Source organism: Aulonocara stuartgranti (assembly GCF_965226115.1).
Source record: "Aulonocara stuartgranti genome assembly, chromosome: 7".
NCBI lineage: Eukaryota > Metazoa > Chordata > Actinopteri > Cichliformes > Cichlidae > Aulonocara > Aulonocara stuartgranti.
The window spans coordinates 49,458,057-49,468,791 of record NC_138945.1 but is presented as its reverse complement, the minus strand read 5'-3'; positions in this window follow the sequence as shown (position 1 = coordinate 49,468,791).

Below are 10,735 nucleotides of genomic sequence, written 5' to 3'. Positions count from 1 at the left end.
TTAAATCTGTAGTTGACTAAATTTGTCTCCTTACTTTCTCCCTCTGCAGGTAACTAACACATGACAACACATGAAAAACATGAATTGATTTCCTGCTTTCAAAACAGCATTGTTATGCTGAAAAGATTTCTAGCCACCTACTGAGCTGAAAATGTCAAGAACGAACAACCAGAGAGTGATGCATAAATTCTCAGCAACAGCAGCAGCAACAGTGATGGCGGCAATACGGTGTCACTTTTGACAAAATGCTGATCTCCTGAAGGCATGACCTTGATGTCATTGTGCTGGGCAATAATGGATGCCACAGTGTAGCACTGGGGGGAACCGTACAACTCATCGCATGTGTGTTTTGTTCAGTGCCTCACAAAACCAAATTCATGTGTGCAGCTGTGAATGATTGAGTGTGTATATCCCAGAAAAACAGACTAATACCTAGGAGGCAGAATGCAGTGTCGGAGGATTGCGTGTATGTGCACGTGAGTGTGAGCGGGTGTGCATGTGTGTTTTTATTGTGAAAGTGTGCTCAAGATGACAGAGCAGCGGTCCCCCAAGGAAACAAAGATACCAATAGCCATCACTGCAGAAGAATCCTCAGGGACACAAGCTTTCTCTGGCACTGTCCATTACAGCTTCTCTTTCTCCAGTCCCCCCCCCCCCCCCCATCTCTCTCATCCAAGAAAAATCTTGCCATAGTCTTTCCACATCACGCTCGCTCATTTACGATTACCAGGCAGGTAGCTGCCGTTCTGAGACAATAGCTCACCAAACCTGATTACCTGTTCCCATGGAGCCAGTGGGAAACAGATGAAGTCTGAGGCACTGAACATGGGCACTGGCTCTTGTTGCTTAGGGTCTGTCTCGTTTATCAATATGGACACACACACATGCCTCCGTGGGGAAAAATACTAACATGCAATTTTGAATAATTTCTTTTCAAAGTTATTTTGAGAGAATTTCTGGTTTACAACACAGAGTTATGAGAGAGAACAATAAATAAATAAACTGGATTAAGAAGCATTATGAGTTGTGATGTGCCCCTTCTGCCTATGGCATATTGTAGTAGCTTTTTTTTTTTCCAAGTGTTAATGAACAAAGGGACACGTTTGCAGAGAAAATGAAGCTCTACATTTACAGATGCTACATGCACATTCAACGTGTTTTCATTCCCAGGTCGTCAAATACTGCTGTTCTTTCAGAAAACCGAGATAAGCACAAAGTGTCCTTTGGGATCGGTTTCTATGCTGGGAGATAATAGTCCTGTTTTAAAGAGCAATGAAGCCCATATTTGCAGGCTAGGCAAGTGACAGTGGAGTCACAAGTTTCATTTCATTTTCACTCAATTTAGTTCTTTTCTATTTTATTTTAAAAACTAAAAACCACAACAACTGTATACAACTTTTTATTGTATTTTCATGTACGTTTGCACATTTCTATAAATTGCTCCACCAATTTCTAAATTGTAAATAAAGGAGTGGAGTTTTAGAATTTTACATTTCAGGAATTTATGTGTGCATTGTGATGAGACTATTCAATTCACTTTTATTTATATAATGTGAAATTACAACACCTTACAGCCACCTTAAGGCACGCTATATTGTAAGGCAAAGACCATACAACTATAGAGACAAAACCTCAACAATCAGACAGCCGTCTGATGAGCAAGCACTTGGTGACAGTGGGAAGGAAAAGCAACCTTTTAACAGGAGGAAACCTGGTAGAACTACATTTGTTGGGGGTGAGAGAGGACAAAAGACACAAACAGAGATCTTAAAAACTTTGCTTTTAATTATTAGTAATTCATTTTAGAGTGGTTTATAAACACACAGTGAGTGAAAAGAGCCGAGTAAAGAAGAAACACTGCATGTTAGAGGCAATGTGTAAGCTCTGTCATTGACTGGTAATCTATCTAGGGTGTACCCTAAAATTAATCTGCAAGTACTTGGTACTTAGAGAACACTGTTCTACTCTTAGTGAACAGTGAATTTACTTTTACACAACAAGCCACATTCACATATATATATATATATATATATATATATATATATATATATATATATATATATATATATAGGTACACTTCAACTGTGAGAGACAGAATGTGAAAAAAAAATCCATGAATTCACATGGTAGGATTTGTAAAGAATTTATTCGTAAATTAGGGTGGAAAATAAGTATTTGGTCACCTCAAACAAGGAAAATCTCTGGCTCTCACAGACCTGTAACGTCTTCTGTAAGAAGCTTTTCTGTCCCCCACTCGTTACCTGTATGAATGGCACCTGTTTGAACTCATCATCTGTATAAAAGACACCTGTCCACAGCCTCAAACAGTCAGACTCTAAACTCCGCCATGGCCAAGACCAAAGAGCTTTCGAAGGACACCAGGAAAAGTATTGTAGACCTGCACCAGACTGGGAAGAGTGAATCTACAATAGGCAAGCAGCTTGGTGTGAACAAATCAACTGTGGGAGCAATCATCAGAAAATGAAAGACATACAAGACCACTGATAATCTCCCTCGATCTGGGGCTCCACGCAAGATCTCATCCCGTGGGGTCAAAATGATCATGAGAACGGTGAGCAAAGATCCCAGAACCACACGGGGGGACCTGGTGAATGACCTGCAGAGAGCTGGGACCAAAGTAACAAAGGTCACCATCAGTAACACACTACAACGGCAGGGAATCAAATCCCGCAGTGCCAGACGTGTTCCGCTGCTGAAGCCAGTGCATGTCCAGGCCCGTCTGAAGTTTGCCAGAGAGCACATGGATGATACAGCAGAGGATTGGGAGAATGTCATGTGGTCAGATGAAACCAAAGTAGAACTTTTTGGTATAAACTCAACTCGTCGTGTTTGGAGGAAGAAGAATACTGAGTTGCATCCCAAGAACACCATACCTACTGTGAAGCATGGGGGTGGAAACATCATGCTATGGGGCTGTTTTTCTGCCAAGGGGACAGGACGACTGATCCGTGTTAAGGACAGAATGAATGGGGCCATGTATCGTGAGATTTTGAGCCAAAACCTCCTTCCATCAGTGAGAACTTTGAAGATGAAACGAGGCTGGGTCTTCCAACATGACAATGATCCAAAACACACCGCCCGGGCAACAAAGGAGTGGCTCCGTAAGAAGCATTTGAAAGTCCTGGAGTGGCCTAGCCAGTCTCCAGACCTCAACCCCATAGAAAATCTGTGGCGGGAGTTGAAAGTCCGTGTTGCTCGGCGACAGCCCCAAAACATCACTGCTCTCGAGAAGATCTGCATGGAGGAATGGGCCAAAATACCAGCTACTGTGTGTGCAAACCTGGTAAAGACCTATAGTAAACGTTTGACCTCTGTTATTGCCAACAAAGGTTATGTTACAAAGTATTGAGTTGTATTTTTGTTATTGACCAAATACTTATTTTCCACCCTGATTTACAAATAAATTCTTTACAAATCCTACCATGTGGATTCATGGATTTTTTTTTCACATTCTGTCTCTCACAGTTGAAGTGTACCTCTGGTGCAAATTACTGACCTCTGTCATCATTTTAAGTGGGGGAACTTGCACAATCGGTGGCTGACTAAATACTTTTTTGCCCCACTGTATATATATATATATATATAAAAACACCCAGCACGCCCCTGCGGGCGGTTTATCCTTCAAGCTCGGGTCCTCTACCAGAGGCCTGGGAGCTTGAGGGTCCTGCGCAGTATCTTCGCTGTTCCCAGGACTGCGCTCTTCTGGACAGAGATCTCCGATGTTGTTCCCGGGATCTGCTGGAGCCACTCGCCTAGCTTGGGAGTCACCTCACCTACTGCTCCGATTACCACGGGGACCACCGTTACCTTCACCCTCCACATCCTCTCGAGCTCTTCTCTGAGCCCTTGGTATTTCTCCAGCTTCTCGTGTTCCTTCTTCCTGATATTGCTGTCATTCGGAACCGCTACATCGATCACTACGGCCGTCTTCTTCTGTTTGTCTACCACCACTATGTCCAGTTGGTTAGCCACCACCATTTTGTCCGTCTGTATCTGGAAGTCCCACAGGATCTTAGCTCGGTCATTCTCCACCACCCTTGGGGGCATCTCCCAGTTTGACCTCGGGACTTCCAGGTTATACTCGGCACAGATGTTCCTGTACACTATGCCGGCCACTTGGTTATGGCGTTCCATGTATGCCTTGCCTGCTAGCATCTTGCACCCTGCTGTTATGTGCTGGATTGTCTCAGGGGCATCTTTACACAGCCTGCACCTGGGGTCTTGCCTGGTGTGATAGACCCCAGCCTCTATGGATCTTGTACTCAGAGCTTGTTCTTGTGCTGCCATGATTAGTGCCTCTGTGCTGTCTTTCAGTCCAGCTTTGTCCAGCCACTGGTAGGATTTCTGGATATCAGCCACCTCCTCTATCTGCCGGTGGTACATACCGTGCAGGTATATATATATATCTATATCTATATCTATATCTATATATATATATATATATATATATATATATATATATATATATATATATATATATATATATATACATATAATAGCAACACTTACCATAACGATAAATGGTGTCCTCATAAAAAACACATTTTGTTTCTTTTACAGTGAATTTCCCTTTACTGTTTACATCTCTGAATAAGCAAACAATGTCAACCTGCAACTTCCCTGTGATAAAAATTGCCTTCTTTCTGTTGTGCCACCTGAAAATTCCAGCTCAGTGGCACATTTGGTGTAGTTTCAGACATGATACTACACAAGGTTTGGTGCCCTTTCCAAGTTAAAAACATATTTATGTATAGATTAAATGTAACCCAGTGTGAGTAGATGTGTGGCTAAGAGAAAGGGTTTCTATAGCAACCTCTAGAGCTATGATAGATTGCCAGCACACGTCCACATACACACTTACACACACTCTCCTCCAAAAAGCAGCATCCACACACACAGTTTCTTTGTTTGCACACAAACACTGCAACACATTGCCCCCACACACACACACACACACACACACACACACACACACACACACACACACACACACACACACACACACACTTTTTAGACTCAGCAGGAAGACCAGACTGTATTTGATGACCGAAAGCACTCATGTTGAACCAAAGAAGTGGCTCTTCTGTAGAGGCAAGAACAAAAAACAGCTCAACAATGCCACAGTCTCATTCTATAGGCAGATATGGGATACATCCCATAAGATAGTTACTGAAGTGAGAAGAGAGAAATAGACAGAAGGTGTGTTCTTCTTCTCCTAATTTGAAAACATGAGCCAGCAGCTGAGAATTGGACAGAAGCAAACACCATCTGCATCTGAGAAACACGTGTTTTCTCTTCCGCTCACTGATATTAACCCTCTCACTGAATCCTTAGTTATGACCAATAAACAGACTGTAGATTATTATGATTTTAAAAAATTACGCTCGTGCGGTCAGATTCAGGCCTGTACTGATGCGCTTCATTAATATTGATGCCACCAATTCCACTTGGGTTCTCTAGGAGCAAGAACTCAAGGATATTCAGCTTTTACCTACCCTATCAAGTCAATGCACTTTGCCTGCTTGTCAAAGTATACACACATGCATAAACAGGCACAAGCAAAAAACAAACACCCTTATCTCTCAAATATTGCACAAATCCCATAATTACAATGCTCATCACAGTTCCTCTGTGTTCCTTGCTGTTAATCATATGAATTATAATTGCTTCATGAATATTTTGAGGGGAAAAGCAACCTGTTTTAACCTAGGGTGAAATCTTCCTCTATTTCAAGGCCAATTTACCTGAACAACCCCCCACCCGCTCCTTCTCCTTGTTTCTTCTTCTTTTTTTAAACCCCTGCAGCTTTGACTCAGAATAATAAAAAAAAGTAACACAACAATGGCTTTATCTATCACAGAATGAAGTAATGATGAATGAACAAAGGTGGTTAATATCACTTTTTTCTTTTATTTTATAAAACTGGAACTGAAACACTCTTTCATGTTTAGTCTCAGACAGAATGTGTCAGCCTTATATGCATACAAATTAGATGCTGAGCATGTACTGTACTATAATAAATACACTGTGCTAAACTCTTGAGTCAGTCCTCATTTCTTTATAATTTGGGAGGAAAATGGGAAATAGCTGCAGTGATTTAAATAAACGTGCAAACAAACACTGAAAAAAGTTTATAAGAAAACCACAGATCCTAACAAGCTTGAAAGTCAGTATTTGGTATGACCACCTTACCTCTTCAACACAGCCTGAACTCTCTGAGGCAAGTGTTCTTGTAATTTCTTTAAGTAGTCTTCAAGAAGTTCTCCAGGCTCCTTGAAGAACCTTTCACAGCTCTTCTTTGGATATTTGGAGCCTTTTGTTCCATTTTCCATCAAGATGAGCCCACCCTGCTTCAATAATGCTGAAGTCTGGGCTCTGGGGAAGTCAGTTCATAACTGATAGTGTTCTGCTGTTTTTCTATCCAGGTGTGATTTTACAGCATTGGCAGTGTGTTTGCAATCATTGTCAAGATGAAAAATGAATTTTTTTCAGTACAATTTTGAGAAGTTCTCCAACACCACTGGCTGAACTGCTGCCCCAAACCCTGACAGAGCCTCCACGGTGTTTTAAACTGTGTTTTCTGGTTATAGATACTGTTGCACTTCTCTCCTGACACCCTCCATGTTGAAATTGATTAGAACCAAAGTATTCAAATTAGGATACATCACTCGACAAAATGCATTTCCGCTGATTTTCAGTCCAGTTTTTGTGTAATACCTAAGCCTTTTCTCTCTGTTCCCCATCGTTGGGAATGGCTTCTTGACTGCTGCGCTTCCTTTTTTTTTTTTTTTTTTTTGTGTCCTGTTTGGATCTTTAGCCATCAGAATTGTTGTCTTAAGGCCAAGAAAGATGCCAAGCGGATTTATTTTACCAAGTGGATCATCATGGCCTTGCCATATTGGTCCATTTGATTGACCTTTATTATAATTATGAATTTATTTTATTTTCAGTTGCTACAAACGGGACAGACATGACTGGGGGACAGGACAGGGAGAAAGAATGAAAGAAAGAGAGGGAGAGAAAGAAAACCAAAGGGGAGAAGAGACGGTGAGAAGGGGGGGAAGAAAGAAAACCCCCCCCAAAAAAAACAAAACACCTGGGTCACCTGCATGGAGAAAAAAAACAGAAGAGAAAGCAAACAACAAAGAGCAACATAATAAAAAAACAGCACCATCACAATAAACTAGCTAGCAGTAAATATCAGTAGATACAAAATAAGAAACGATATTGTGCAGCACGCAAGATAGACAGCGCACAATGTGCTTTGAGGCAGCAGCCAAGAAAGCTGTAGTCCGCATCTGTGAATACCTGTGTGTACACCTGTGTGCATACCTGTGTGGATCAGCATGCTTGCATTCCAAAGGTTTCTCCATGTAATGATCTGCTAGGGAGTGTGGGGAGCCACAGGCCCGTCCCTCCAGGGTATGAAGCAGGTATGGAGGAGATCAAAACTCCAGACATCCAGAGGCCCCCAGAACACAAGAGACCAAGGAAGACCAACAGAGGGGCGGCCGCGCCACTGTCCCAGTGACGCGCCCGTGAGCTCCGCCGGCAGCCAGCTGTGCCTGAGTGACCGAGCCCCAGGCCGAGAGGCCGGGGGCACCCCACCTCCGAAGTGGCCCGAGCGAGCCCCAGGCTCCAGGCCCCAATAAGCGGCCGCCAAGGACTGAGCCGGTGTGTACCCGGACGCCCACCCCCAGACACAAAGAACCACCAACACACCGATGTCTGAGGGAGTCCGCCACTGGCAGGGGAAGTGGTGGTGGGTGGAGATAGGCCTCCAAACCTTGGAGGGCCTGAGATGTCCCCAGAGAGGTGGCGTCTGATACCCAACCTGACATATAGACACAGACATACAGGCACACACAGACACAAACATCCATTCCCACCCTCGTGCTCTCATATGCACTTACTCCACACTCAACCAACGTGGAGACGGACATAAAGAGACGCTGTACACACGATCACACTCCCCAAGCGTACTCTACGAACCGGGTCTAGGTAGCCTTGCCCCTGGAGGGGGGAACTGCACCCAGACCCAGGTGGTGTTACCCTTTTCCCTGCGGTGGGGACATTTTCTAACACTGGAATATTTCTAACATTTTGAGTTATTTTCCAGTGTTAGAAAATCAGCACTGCTCAGTGTTAGCCATTGTTAATCTTCAAAACTGACTAGGTTACTTTTAAACATATAACACTGTCAAAAGTGTTAATTTAACACTCAACAGTGTTGTATTTAACACTCAGAGGTGTGGACCCATATAGACACTCTCCAGTGTTAATTTAACACTGGAGATTTTTAGAAGGTGTCTGTGTGCTGCTCCCATACAGTTTATGCCTTCAGCTTGCTAGTCTTAGATAATAACTTAGCACTTCAACTTCCCTCCAAATCTGCTCACCATCAGACCAAAACACGAACATGGTACTGAAAAAAAAAAATCCTAACACTGTGGCTTCAAAATCCAGAGTTCACAAACCAGTGGGTGGAATTACAATGACTACAACTATATCTTATCTGGTGATTCAGAAGTCCCAGGGCCATTTACTGAACGGAGTAAAAGAGCAAGTGAGCATAAACCACTAATAGCGATGATACGTGTAGTTAGCTTAAAAGGTGGTTCACAAAGGGTTTGTTGTTTTCTAAAGACAGTCAGTTCATTTCACTATCACATACCCAATCTCCCAAGAACCATGCAACCAGGCAACACACACCTGTGTGTGTGTTTTCCTGTTTGTGATCTATATGTTACATATTGTCGAAGTGCATGCAGCTGAATTCATGTAAGTCCACCACTAACAACAGCCATGGGTTAGAGCACATTTGATGAGATTGTGGTGAGAACCAGGGCCGTGCAGAGAGGTTTAAAGGGGCGGGTGCTCAAAGTTAAAAAGGGGCACATTGAACCAGGCTGAATAACAACAACACACATTGATCAATAATCTAATATAGGAAGGGCAGGGCTGTGTTGATCTGAGACTGTAGACATTAAAAAGTCCATAGGAGAGATGGTAGCTGATTAAACAAGTGTCATGAGATAATAACAAAATGCAAAGATTGGTGACAGCGCTTGGAACCATAAGGCAACAAAAAACTGTGAGAAATAATTTAGGCTCTGCCTGTGATTCACTCTTTGCTTCTCTTCTTCCTTCCATCCCATCATTTCATATATCACTCTCCACTTGCTATGTGGGAACAAGGCACAACTTGCTATTGCAATAAACTATAATCTAATTATCCACACCTAACAACTCTTGCACTTAATCTATAATAAAATGATAACAGAAAAATGTTATAGCCCTGCCTTTAGTAGCCTCACACAGCTCCTGCTGTTTCCTCCTCATGTCCTTACCAGGCATGTCTGCACAATGTTATATCATGAGTAATATATTTTTTTTAAATCCATCTAAATAAAACACACACATGCACGCACACACAGGGACATTTTAGACCTTCTTCAGAATACTGTATATACTATGGGCATCATGGTGCTGATCCAGAATCCTTACATTATTATTTATTACTAGAGCTACAATAACAAAGCAATGAGGAGGGGGAAGTAATAAATATGAAATAATGTCATTATGATGATTCCATTTGTTTCACTATCCACTCTGTGCAGGGAGAAAGCTTATTACATTTTTAAACTGTAGAGATACAATAATTTTACTGCTGTAAAATCCAAATTTTGTCTTATTTAAAATATAAATCTAATATAATCTGCTTCTTAATGTATGTTCTTTAAAATACAGCTTGTGTTTTTAAATATATTATAATTATAATAATTATTATGTGGACATGCATATTAGATCGTTTTTTAGTGAAATATAATCCCTCCAGAAAGGCAGGAAAAGCCCGGAAACTTACTTTAAAACTAAATATGTTCCCTAAAACGGTGACAGAGCTACAGACCCATGACAGCCTTACACAGGTAGCCAGCAGCTATGACCAGCACTACTTGTGCAGTTAATAAAAGGACAGGTAATGTTTTGTCGCGCTGTTGCACACACAGCACGCTCGTTTGTTTCAGTGCGTCAGTTGCAACAAGACAGCTTACCAACGTGTACGTAATAAGCTAATACTCCTGTGTGCTATACACTACAGTGTGCGCTGTACACCTACTTACTGGGTTTGTCGCATCAGTCTGTGTCTCTGAGTTAACTTGTTTCTCCTACAGCTCCGGACCGCTAAAAATGCGCGTGCTCTTTGTGAGCTCGTTCCCGGCTCGTAACCAGCGCGTTCTGCCGTCAAGGGCGATCATTGGTTAAATGTGATCATGTGACTGATGCAAGCCAGATCCTTTTATTTAGCAAAACTGTGATTAATAGTTAAATATTATTGTTGAGGGGCACAGACAGGACTCCGCACGCACACACACATAAAAAAAAATAAAAATAAAATATATATATATATTTTTTTTAAAAAGTTGCCTCAACAAAAGGGCACTTTGGGCACCCATCAGGAAAGGGGCGGGTGCTCAAGCCCCTCTAGCTCCCCCCTCTTCACGTGCCTGGTGAGAACCAGTGAAAACAGGCAAAATAGGACCATGCACTGTCCATGGTTCTGAAATGATACCAAAATACAATTTGAATGCATTAAAGATTTACTAAAAAGAAAGTTTATTAATGCAAATGAATTGATCCAAACAAAAAAGAAACAGCACCTTCAAACTACAAAAGCAATTAAAACATCAAAATAAATGATGGGCTGCTTCTC